This window comes from Mobula hypostoma, chromosome 7, assembly GCF_963921235.1.
Source record: "Mobula hypostoma chromosome 7, sMobHyp1.1, whole genome shotgun sequence".
Classification (NCBI taxonomy): domain Eukaryota; kingdom Metazoa; phylum Chordata; class Chondrichthyes; order Myliobatiformes; family Myliobatidae; genus Mobula; species Mobula hypostoma.
The window spans coordinates 65,528,622-65,542,165 of NC_086103.1; the positions used below are offsets into that span (position 1 = coordinate 65,528,622).

Consider the following 13,544-nt stretch of genomic DNA (forward strand, 5'->3'; position numbering starts at 1 on the left):
GCATTATTCTTCCCCTTGATATGTTGTAAATAGGGTTGCCAACTTTCTCACTCCCAAATAAGGGACAAAAGTAGCAGTCAAATATGGGACACTTGTGTTTACCCCGAGAAACCATGACCATGAAGCCTTGTGCGGGCACCTGTGTGCGCATGCGTGTACGTACCAATTTTTTTTCTACAAATCGTTTTTGGCAATTCTGTTCATTGAAACTACCATGTACATACATTATTTCTACTTTATATAGGCTGTATATTTATCATACCATTTCTGCTTTTACTATATGTCAGTGTTATTTTAGGTTTTATGTGTTATTTGGTATGATTTGTTAGGTTGTTTTTAGGTCTGGGAACGCTCAAAAATTTTTCCCATATAAATTAATGGTAATAGCTTCTTCGCTTTATGCCATTTCGGCACGAAAGGTTTCATATGAACGCTCTACCTTAGCGGGGGAAATACAGGACAAGGGCGTTCCCGTATGGGACAAACCAATTTAGCCCAATATACGGGATGTCCCGGCCAATATGGAACAGTTGGCAACCCTAGTTGTATATCAGTTGTGAACTGAGATGTGGGCCTGTTAGCATTGCTGTCGTGCAGACTAAAGGTCTAATATTTTGGCCATAGTGTGCATGGGGGGTCTGTAGACAATGAACGCTATGAAATGGTGACCCTCTAGAAGAAAACATAAATGACAGATATCCAGATAGAGACCGAGAAGCTCACAGACAAACGTGCTGTACTTCCTTTCGAGGGAAACAAAGCTGCCGGCTGAAGAAGGTGAGCAGCTGCCACACAGCTCTGACCAACTGTTCGTGCACAGCACCCAGAGCATTGTCTGAAGCATCGTAGTAGTGGCTAACCCAAAGTCCTTGACGTCCACTTGAGCATGACTCAACAGTGAGAAGGCCACCTTTCATAAACATACATGTCCAGGGTCGAAATGATTTGGGGTTCAACCAAACAGGAATGTTGTCATGTTCCAATTAAAGAAACCTCGATTTGAGCGAATGTTGTGTAAATTCTGCCCATGCACAGCTTTCAGCAGCAAGAAATAACAGATCATGCACTACATAAAATTATAGAGCAAGTATATTTACTAATTTCAGCTTTATCAAACAGCTATTAAGAAAAAGAAAAGAAAAAAATTAAAATGGCCCATTACAGTTAGACCACTCTAGATGTGCACATGACCATTGAAGCTCGTCTCTTCCAAAAGCCGGGTATAACTCACGACGCTGAATTCACATCACCAATCACTGGTAGAGTTTCCCATTTTGAACTCCTTTGTCTTGCAAAGTACTCCTTGCAGTCGCATCTTCCCATCAGATCAAATCCCATGGGTGTCTCTACTGATCTTCTCTTTACCGCATCTCCCACCAGAAATCCGAGAACCCTACCAGTGTCCGTCACAAACCTATCTCCGCCCAGCTCTCTCTAAAATCTTCTCCCGATCCCACCATCCTGGTTGGCTGACACAACTTTCCTAAGTTGAACAATATAGCCCCTTATCTTAAGCCAAAACCAAGGCATTCTACCACCAAGGACACACTGCTTTTACAGAAAACTATTAAAATGAAATACCTCACAGCACAGCAGTAAAAATCTTAACCAGGGCATTACATATGCAACAGTTCTCATTAAAGTTGGTGAACTATCGACCCATTTTAGTGTCTCTCTGTCTCTACACTTGGGCCATATCCAAAATTTCTGACAGTAGGTCCGAGAGCATGAGCCAGTCACTGTGGCCTGACTTGGCCTGCAGTACTTCAATGCCCACAGGAGGGCGCCACCACAGCCATCAGAATCAGAATCAGGTTTACTATTACTGGCATGTGTCGTGAAATTTGCTAACATAGCAGCTGCAGTTCAATGCAAAACATAATATAGAAGTAAATAATACCAAAAATAATAACAAAATAATAATAATAATAGTTCAATAAGTAAATCAATTATAGTATATGTATATTGAATAGACTAAAAATTGTGCAAAAGACAGAAATAATATATATTTAAAAAGTGAGTTAGTATCCATGGGTTCAATGTCCATTTAGGAATCGGATGACAGAGGGGAAGAAGCTGTTCCAGAATTGCTGAGTGTGTGCATTTAGCCTTCTGTATCTCCTACCTGATGGTAACAGTGAGAAAAGGGCATGCCCTGTCTTCTGGAGGTCCTTAATAATGGATGCTGCCTTTCTGAGACACCGCTCCCTGAAGATGTCCTGGGTACTTTCTAGAATAGTACCCAAGATGGAGCCGACTAAATATACAACCCTCTGCAGCTTCTTTCAGTCCTGTGCAGTAGCCCCTCCATACCAGACAGTGATGTAGCCTGTCAGAATGCTCTCCACGGTACATATATAGAAGTTTTTGAGTGTATTTGTTGACGTACTAAATCTCTTCAAACTCCGAATGAAGTATAGTCACTATCTTGCCTTCCTTATAACTAAATTGATTTGTTGGGACCAGGTTAGGTCCTCAGAGATCTTGACACCCAGAAACCTGAAGCTGCTCACTCTCTCCACTTCGAATCTCTCTATGAGGATTGGTATGTGTTCCTTCATCTTACCCTTCCTGCAGTCCACAATCAGCTCTTTCGTCTTACTGACGTTGAGTGCCAGGTTGTTGCTGTGACATCACCACACAAGTTGGCATATCTCGCTGCTGTACGCCCTGTTGTCTCCAGCTGAGATTCTACCAGCAATGGTTGTATCATCAGCAAATTTATAGATGGTATTTGAGCTATGCCTAGCCACACAGTCATGGGTATAGAGAGAGTAGAGCATTGGGCTAAGCACACACCTCTGAGATGCACCAGTGTTGATCATCAGCAAGGAAGAGATGTTATCACCAATCCGCACAGATTGTGGTCTACCGGTTAGGAAATCAAGGATCCGATTGCAGAGGGAAATACTGAGGCCCAGGTTCTGTAACTTCTTAATCAAGATTGTGGGAATGATGGTATTCCCACAATCATTCCAAAGCAACAGAGACTCTAACCCTCAGGGTAACTCTGCAGAATCAGGGAATAGGAGAAAAGAGGGCAAAGAACCTTTGGTAATTTCTTCAAAGACTTATTTGCTACCATTATCAGCAGCCAAATCGTAAGTCCTCTGTGTGTTCTCTCAAGAAGCCCAAGTTGTCAGGTATGTGCTAGGTACCAAGAGAGGGAGAATGTGATGATGGTGAAACTGACTGTAATGATTGTACGGTAGTAGCAACAAGCAGAATGTGAGGAGAAAGAGCCTACGTTTATAGTAGTCAAAGTTAATGGAAAACCTGGTAAAGCTCTTTTAGACTCTGGTAGTTCACTGTCATTAATGAAGAAAAGCCATACCCGTGCCTTTGGTGTTGACCTCTGTCACCAAACACCTGTCCAATGTGTCGATGGTGACTGGAGGTTTGTACCCCTGGCAGAACTCTGTATCGAGCTGGATGACCACAGGTATTACTGAAAGTGGGAGTGCTGGGGAAACTGCCAGTTGACATGATTCTGGGGAGAGATTTGACTGTATCACATGAGTGACTGAGAAAGGGAAATAGCCAATCACATCCATCTGTTACTCCAGGAGTAGAGAGTGCTGGATCTTATTTTGTCATGACTCACACTAAAGTCAAAGCAATGGCCAGGTTAAAACCTCTGCCTGACTTGGATGCTAGCCTGAACGAGGGAGGAACCAAAAGGCCTAGAAAATCATGCCGGCAATGGTACCTTGAGAAATATCCTGGTTCTCCTGCCTCTGGTGATATTTGTACAGATCATGTATCCATTGATGATGATGTTGAGGGGGGTCTTAAATGCGATGTTGCACAGGACATTGTCAAACTTTAAAGTCAGATCTTTGAAAGCTCTGTATGAAAAGGTTTTAGCTGGGGATAACCACTCGGCATACTCAGGAGGCCACAACCAAATTCTGTACCTGGGTAAAGATTCAATCAGTAGAAGTCTGGTATTGCCAAGTAGTTGCATACAATTGGTACTCCATCTGGCACACACCAAAACATGGGCAGGACACCTCGGGTGACACAGAACTTACAGGTACCTAAGATTAGGTAGAAGATTTTTCTGGCCTTCCATGTACTCTGACGTGCAAACATATACTGAGTGCCAAAGAAACAATCCATGACTGCAGTCCAAGCCAATAATTACCACACAATTCAGGCACATTGCAATGGACATTGTTGGCCCATTGAAGAAGAACAGTTTATTATTCCAATACATAGTAGTGTGTGATTATGCTACTCAATTTCCAGAGTAGTCCCCTTCACTCTGTCAGCACACCAAAGCTAATCAGTGCCTTTGTCCAGCTCTTTTCTCGTGTGGGTATTCCTGAAGAGATTCTTACCAACCGAGGAACAAACTTCACCTCACGACCCATGGCTCATCTGCATGTGGAACTGGGGATCACAGCCTTGAAGTTTTCTCCATACCACCTGGAGACAGGTGGCCTGGATGAGAGCTTCAATCAATCATTGAAATACGTACTAAGGAAATTTGTACCTGACATTGGGAAAGATTGGGACAAGTGGCTACCATTTCCTCCATTTGCATATAGGACAGTAGAAGGCTAGTAGTGCCATGTTTACAACAGAGGCATTCCAAACATCTCAAGATTTAGCCCAGAGGAAGCCAGACACAAGAAAGCAGAAATCAGATTAGCAATTTAGTTAGTGATTCCTTAAACAGCTCTGTTGTAGAATCCTTTGTCTTGCTGAATACTTCCTTAGAAGACCTCAGCATCAGAATGGAGCCACAAGTTTAGCAGAGATAAAACCTGAAAATGGTGGAGTTATTCAGCATGTCAGTTAGTGTCTGAAGAAAAAGAGAGTGAATGTTTCCAGTCAAAGATCCTTCTTCAGATCATGAACTATTGTATGCACTGTGTCTAATGAGGGTTCATCGACCTGAGACGTTAACTTGGTTTTTCGCTCTCCACTCATGCTACCTAACCTGCTGGTATCCTCAGCATTTGTTTTTATTTCAGGGTTTCCATCATCTGCAGCTTTCGGTGTTTGGTTTGGCAGCCCTCACCTCAAATCAGCATCCCACGCTGAATGGCATTAGGATCTGTCTACTCTGCATATATCCGGCTGCTCTTTGTTGAATATGCACTGAAGGTCCAAACAATCTGGCACCCAGCTCTCATTACAAATGTGCTAACACACTTCAGCTGACATGTTGGCCTTGCTTCAGCTCTATTCTGCCAAGCCACACACAGTGCAACTGAACTTTGCAGCTGAAACCTCCTCTTTTATTCAGCAAATGTCAAGAATTGGAAATGGGTGAGCAACAATATGTAACTAATAAGAGAGACAGACAGACAGACATCTGCAAATGATTGGAATAGCCTCCCCAACTAAGTGTGCTTTGATTAATTCATGCTATATGTATGCTTGTACAACAAAAAAATTAGTGTTTTAAGAATAGATGAAGGCTATTGACTGCTGTCTGGAGAAGTCATATATCCTGCAGAGACATTTCAGTGTCTAGATAATAAATCAGTGAAAGCATAACGTGCACCAAAACCTAACAAGGTAAGCCAATTGCAAAGCCTGCTTTGTACATTTCTTTCACCTTTCTCCCTGACTAAAGCTGCATGCTATGCCATTAGATTCCTTAAAATTGTCATAGCTGTGGGGCAGGGAGTTCAGTGGGAACAAGGTCCCACTACCTAATAAATGCTTGCAATGTCGTGCATATCAATATCCTCTGACAACCAAGTCCAGCTCCTGGGCCTTCTTGTTCAGCTTAACTACTGAGCCCAATGGAACCGTTTCTACTGACTGGAGAAGGGGCAAAGGCGAGTTACTGGCACCTTAAAACCAGTTGGTCCGGGCAGATGGGGCTCATCAACCATGATTGGCAGCTCATCTAGGAGAAGGAAAACTCTGATCTCAAACCTCCATTGCCTTGTGGCTATACCGACTCATGGAGAAGGCTTTGGGAGTGAATCTCGAGAAAAATTCCGAACTGAAGTCCCTAAGGCAGGTCTTACAGTGAGTTCAGTGCTAACTGGCAACTCCTGCGATGCCACTGGTGCCAAACTGTGTCAGTCTCCGCGGTTCCTTTGGATTCATCAGCTGCCTGGAGAGGGGGAGCCAGATTGCTTTCTGTATGGTATTGCCATGGTTGCATATCACAAGCTCAGCCAAGACACAATATCCAAGGTCAATCCCAACTAAAGAGACGCTCAGATGCCATTAGAAAGCAATATTCTCTAAGCTTCATAGGCATGGCTACGAAGATGATGGCTTTCAAAATACCCTTTGGAAAGGAGGCTTCATGAAGAAGCTCTAACCAGCACAATGAGCTAGATCTTTAGTGACCAACCCTTATCTCACCTTTACACCCACTCCATCCTTCAGCCACATTAATACTTTGTAGCCCTACTACTGCACATATCAAGCTTGAGACTTCACTGCTACCACTGTCATAAGTGGTGGAATGCTCTATACAGTGTAAGGTGGCCTCAGACGGCCCCGAACCAAGACCACTCTGACGGATTTTTTGTCAGCTCCCATTAGCTAGAGCTTTTTCAAAATTTCTAAATGCTGAGGATGGCGGGGATGTAGCACTGAGTGAATTAGTTCTGGAAGGGGACCAGTAATGCTTTATTGTGGAAAATAACCATGTGGAAATAACGTGGAAAGAATGTGAAGGCTTTGTTTGAGAGACTGATGTGTCCTTCTTGGTGTTTAGAAAAGTAGTTCCAGAAGAGTCCTTTCCACCTCCTTGTTTTCAGTTCTCTTGGATCTTAGCTGAAGTAAATGACCTCCTTCTTCACCAACTCCAATATTGATTCCTTTGGATAGCAGTTATGGTATACACAATGATTCAAATACCTATTGTACATTCAGTATAACCTCTGATGGATCTCACTGTTAATTACACTGTCAATCACAGCACTTTGAGGGGTATCAGGAAATGTGGTTTTACTGGGTTGTGTTGCTCTCCCCAAGGTCAAATTCTCACATTTCTACTGTAGCTCAAGTAATACTGGCATGATTAAAAACTAGCCAGGAAGCCGGCCCTCACTTTCACCATTTTGTAATGGTCAGAAAATGAAAACTTACAATTTTACAAGTAGTTAAAAAAAACCATAGCTCTTCTGACCATCACGTAAGATTGTTGCTCCTGTGTAAAAAGTTATGCATATTAATCAAAGAAAGTGGCTGTTGCTATTAAAAATCTAATCAGGGAATATTGCTTTTGATCAAATGCTAATATATACTTTTCAAGAAATTATGGAAGTAATCAGGAGGCGATGCGATGCATTTCTAAAGTAATTATTTTGAATGCAGCTACACAGGCTAAAAGAATGAAGATGAGATCATTTATCATGTCTCTTTCAGATAATGCTGGCCAAGCACTGTTTCCTGAGCAACTTTACACAATGAGGATTATAGATCAAATATGGTTTCATCTGAATTTAAACCTCTATAGCATGTTTATTCAATATCAGTACAAAAGTGATTAATTGATGAAGGAACGCTTCTATGAGATCCTTCATAATAATATAATCCAACCAGACACACACTGCATTTTGTATTACTCCTCTGTCAACACCAGTCTCAGGAATGTTACCTCCATATTACAGTCATCACTGATATGTGAATAAGAAATAACACATGCTCAAATGCCAATGGCCTTTGGCATTTTGGACATCAGATTCAATTAATCCTTGAGATGCTCTGTCAGTTCAATTTTATTCAGTAATTTATAGTGAATCGTTTTCCCAATTGGTTTTTGTAAGAGGAAAGAATCCTATTGAAAAATTCATCTCTTTCTTCACCTTGCAATTTGTGCAAATGTTTGTGGGTTCTTGTATTTTATTCCAGATGACCAAACTGTTTTCAAATTCAGCAGAGTATTCTATCTTCCAAACCTGTTATGAAGCAATTGTTCTGAAACCTTCTCCCCAATCTTGGTGACAAATTTTCCAAACTCCACTTTATTAGCAATTATACAACTTTGTTTGTTTTTCTGTCACCAAATCTTTCTGTTAGAGGTCTCTTTTTGTCCCCAGCTTTTTATGAAGAGAAGTTTTTTTCTGAGTAACTTTTCTTCCTCCATTACCATTTATTTTGCTGCTTAATTACAAATAAAATGAGTTTAGCGTAATGCCTGCAAGTGCAAATAGAATATTTGACTTTAAACAGGGAGTTGGAGTACATCTTCACATCCAGCTAGAGTAACTCTAAACCTTTTTGTCCCCTTTTCACAATGAATATGTTTTCTCTTGATTCTCACGTGAGCTACAAAAAATCAACAAATGAGCTGCATCCATCACATAAAATTCACATATCAGATGTTGCACTACACAAAAAACTGTAAGGAATTTTTTTCTTGAGGAAACACTGACACTGATTTTGACGTTGAAATTTACAAGCAATTTGCTGACCTCTAACTCATCCAATTAATTTATCAATTCTAACAATCTAAGTTAATAAAAAGAAGAATTACAGATTTTACTTAAAAATGACCAAATTAGGGGCTGAATCTCATGTTAATGCCTCAGACAACGACAAACTATTGGATCAGAAATATGCCTGTAAAGAATATGATTACTAATACACTAATACACAAATAATCAGATTGGTAATTTCTATGACATATTAAAAAGGCTTGCTTTGAATTATTAATCTTCAATGGGTCCATTGTTGTTTGTCATCCATATCAATGATCTGGATGATAACGTGGTACACTGGATCAGCAAATTTGCAGATGACACCAAAATTGGGGACATAGTGGACAGCGAGGAAGGCTATCAAAGCATGTAGTGGGCTCTGGACCAGGTGGGAAAATGGGCTAAAAATATTGGATAGAATTTAATGCAGACAAGTGTGAGGTGTTACACTATAGGAGTACACCCCAGGGTAGGACTTACACAGTAAACAGTTGGGCACTGATAAATGTAGTAGAACAGAGGGATCTGGAAATACAGATCCTTAATTCCTTGAAAGCGGCATCACTGGTAGATAAGATAAGAGAGCTTTTGGTACATTGACCTCTATAAATCAAAGTATTGAGTACAGGAGTTGGGATGTTATGTTGAAGTTGTACAAAATGTCGGTGAGATGTTCCCTAATTCAGAATATTGTGTGCAGTTTTGGTCACCTACCTATAGGAATCATATCTAGAAGATAGAAGGAGTGCAGACAAAATTTAAAAGGATGTTGTTGGGACTTGACGACCTGAATTAGAGAGAAAGGATGAGTAAGTTAGGAATTTATTCCCTCTAGCGTGGGAGAATGAGGGGAAATTTGATAGAGGACAACAAAATTATGAGGGGTAAAGATAAGGTAATTGCGAGCAGGTTTTTTTTTCCACTGAGGTTGGGTGAGACTTGAACTAGAGGTCCTGGGTTAAGGGTGAAAAGGGAAATGTTTAAGGGGAACATGAGGAGAAACTTCTTCATTCAAGGTTTCATGTGATTGTGGAACTAGCTGCCAGTGGAAGTGTGGATAAAGATTTGATTTCAACGCTTAAGAGAAATTTGGCTAAATTCATGGATGGGAGGAGTATGGAGGACTACAATCCAGATGCAAGTCGATGGGACTAGGCAGAATAATAGTTTTTCACAGACTGGATGGGCCGAAGGGCTTGTTTCTGTGCTTTAATGTTCTATACCTCTATCCATGAGTTATTTTATAATTACATGCATAATAGAAACTTCAAGAGAGGCAAGTTAATACATCATAGAGTCCATTCATAAGCAACAGGAGTCAAATCAAAGTCATCTTTAAGAAGTAATATTAAATGGAATGTTGCACATGTTAATTACTTGACTGGGAATTCTATGCATTAACTGGCCTCAAGAATGTGCAAAGTGCACTCTTTCTTACCATGTCATTAAAGGCTTAACCCTGAACTGATTGAGGGTTTGAGAAAGTTACTGTTGTGACTTTGAACAAAGTCACCAGTTAGTCTCTGAAGCTGGTGATATAGAAGTCTTTATTCAGTGCAGGAAGCAGACTTCGTACTAAAGACACGGTTGGGAGAAACTCTCTGACCCAATGACATTTCCATATATTAACAAACAAGGTAACAACAGGACAATTTCTATAGTTGCAATGCTTTCATCATGCTTCCTTTGAGTTACATATAATTTTCAAGCACCTAGATCTCCACACCAACACACCAAAAATGTTACTCAGCGTTGTCTCTGAGCTGCATTCATGCATATGCAGATACCTCAGGTGAATGGGTGTTTCCTGGTTTGCAATCAACTCCAGTCTGCAGCTCCAGGAAGCTGTGTACATACATCTACTGATGCCTCTGGACACATCTTCAGCGATGTTCCTGGAATGTTGTTCCGAACAGCATTTTCAATCCAATTTACAATCCACATTCAGATCTGAAGACTTGGTGCTGTTGAAATCAATATTTGCTAAATTCCAAAACGCCAGAATACGCCCTAACAGTTACTAGTATGGAACTTCAGATGATGATAATTGATGAATGAGTTGCTGTCAGTTCTGAAAAGGAACAGAGGAGCATCAGTGAGTAAGAGACAGGGATTGGTGAAAGGTACATGCAGAAGTTTAAACTTGAATAATGTGTGGGAAACTACTGTGGAATCTTAAGTTAAAGATAACAATGGTATAACCAATCCACTGCCACATGAGGGGGGATGATTTATTAACCAACATGTTGTGGGTCAAGATGCATGTTAAGGTATTGTGAATAATGTAACAGGAAGAAATGCAGCTGCCATATGAAAAGTCACACTTTAAAATAAAGGATAAAGTGTAGTGAAAGTAGGCAGTAATTGGGGAATTCAATTGTCTGAACATGACGGGAAAATGAAATGAATTACAATGGATTCCTGTTAATGTGGCATCAGTTAATTGGGGTACCACTTATTTTGGACAACTCTTAAAGAACAAAATCAAAATCAAGAAAATAGTCAGGATTCCTTTTGTTTATTTGGGATACTATATCACTCAATTGGGATCGGAGACGGTTGCAGAACAGTTTTTAACTAGAGTCAGTCTTATGCACTTGTCTGGCAATTAAAAGACACTTTACTGTGCTTCGAGTCAACAATCTTAAAATCGCTTCTCGGCCTTTTGACTAAGATCAAGTGTAGTATCTGTTCTTATCAGACCGGAAGGCGGAGGAGAAGAGTTCGCGCTGACGCAGGGGTGGATCCTAATGCTGATTGGCCTCCAATCTAACACCCCATACCAGCGACGACAGTAGTGAGGAAGAAGCTGGCAGCAGCGAGCAGTGCATCAGCTCGAGGCCCGGCTATCAAGAACACTGTCAGGATGACAGTGCGAGACCGGAACGGGGGCACCGGCTTCACCCGAGAGACCTTCGTCCGGAAGGTCTTGATGGAGTGCTGTGGATTTACGCCCGACGACATCTACTGCATCCAGAACTTCGCAGGTTTCTTCGATGTCACTTTCCGGCAGATTGCAGGGTGGCAGAAGCTGTGCCAGCAGCTTCAGCTGAAGGGGACAGAGGCGCCGCTGTCACTGCTGAAAGCACAGGCCCTCTTTTCAATGGCTACCCAACAGGAATGGACAATCACGGTACATATGTTCAACCCGCACGCGCCAGTGGTGGATGTCCTTACATTCCTCGCTCGGTATGTGGAGAGCGTAGGAACACCAGCGGACGTGAAGGACGGAGTGGGAATCTGGACCAGCAAACGGCAGGTCAAGGTGAAGCTGAGGTTGGATTCCAACGGCAGCGTCATCCACCCCCCCTCCATCTTCGTCATCAGAGGGAACCGAGGGTACATGGTGTACGCGGGGCAACCAAGGGTGTGCCGAAACTGCAGTGCAGGGTGGTGATGTGCAAGAACTGTAAAACCGAAGGCCACTTGACCAAAGATTGCACGCAGGCCAAGTCCTGCAACCTTTGCGGACAGGCTGGCCACCTGTACAGAGCCTGCCCGAGGCGTGGGGGCACCTACACACAGGCGACCAGGGGAGGGGCTGGCACTGAAACGGCCCAGGCAGTTTTGGATGTACCACCCAGCGCTGCAGACGAGGCACCTGACAGGACGGACAACGAAACCAGGGAGGAAGGTGCAAGCACCCCAAGACCTGCCACCCCCCTGCAGACCCTCCAGGACCAGGCAAACGACGAGCAGGAGTCCATGGAGGAGGAGAGAGCTGAGGTGGAAACGGAATGGAAAGTCGTGAAACACAAGAAGACCCAAAAGGCGGCAGCCAAGCGACAGAAGGCGGAGCAACACAAGAAAAGGGCAGGGAACCACACAGCCTCTGGTACCCTGTCCTCTTCAAAGGAGGAAGGAGTTGGGGGAGGCCAGCAGCCCCGGCAGAAGAAGCAGCTGGCAGAACAGGTGGAGAGGAGGAGAGAGGAGGAAGAAAGTCTGCTGGCCACCCCCCAAGTACAGGAGGCGGAGAGCAGCAGACACACACAGCTCCGGGAATCTGGGAGCAGAGCCACGGCTGGCACCCAGCAGCCTGAAGGGGAAACAGCCCAGGAAGTCAACAACCCCCCGGGCCCAGAACCAGAACTGCCATACTCGGGGGAGTACTACCAGCAGTACCTGAGCCCACAGGAGGTGGAAAACTTCACAAAGGCGGTGGGAATGAAGGCTCAGAACGGCAAGAGTGAGGACAGAGAGCAGCCAAAATAAAGGACTTACAATGATGGCAGACCTTAAATTGGCGTGCTTGAACGTGCGAAGTTTGAAGAGTACTGGGCGATGCGTCAGCACGCTCCAGTACCTGGACACTGTAAAGGCCGACGTGACCTTCCTCCAGGAGTGCGGACTACCACACCTCCATAACTACCGGAGGTGGTCATGGTGGTGGAAAAAAGGTTTGTCTGTGTGGTCGAGGGGCAACGATTGTCGCGCTTCCGGTCTGGGGATTCTGCTGCGGGGAGGCAACTTCTCAATCACCCAAGTTAAAGAGGTGGTTGCGGGGCGCCTCCTGGTAGCAGACGTCAAATACTGGGGCACTCCGCTCCGGCTGATCAACGTGTACGCCCCCCCCCCCCGTGCGGAACGAGCGGCTGGCCGTCTTCGAGCAGCTCCCACAGCTGCTGGTGACGTCCCAGCCGGTCGTTCTGGCCGGAGACTTCAACTGCACCATTGATGCAGCTGGAGGATCCGGCAGAGCCGACGGCGGGCTGGACAGTACCTCCAAACTCCTGAGGGAAACGGTGAAGACAGCCAAGCTGCGCGACACCTTTGGCACCCCCACAGGTGGAGCACAGCCGCAAGCCACCTGGACACGATCGGATGGCTCAGCCCGCTCCCGGATCGACTTCCTCTTCCTGTCAGAGTCCCTCACGGTCAGGTCCACCGACGTCACGCCGGTGTTATTCTCTGACCACTGCCTTCTGAGAGCCACCTGTCACTTACGGGAGGACCAGAAGGCAGGCAGGGGGACTTGGAAGCTGAATGTAAAGCTGCTGACCCCAGAGAACATCGAGGAACTAGAGAGGGAGTACACAGGTTGGAGAACCTTGAAAGCCTTCTTTGATTCCACGGTTCACTGGTGGGAAGCAACCAAAGAGAACATTAAGAGGTTCTTCATCCGCAAGGGTATCCAGAAAG

General features: G+C 43.9%; 1 pseudogene; it reads left to right on the forward strand.

The window, feature by feature from the left end:
- Positions 1 to 11,054: 11,054 nt before the first annotated feature.
- On the forward strand, positions 11,055 to 11,186 carry LOC134349990 (U2 spliceosomal RNA; annotated as a pseudogene).
- The last annotated feature ends 2,358 nt before the right edge of the window (positions 11,187 to 13,544 follow it).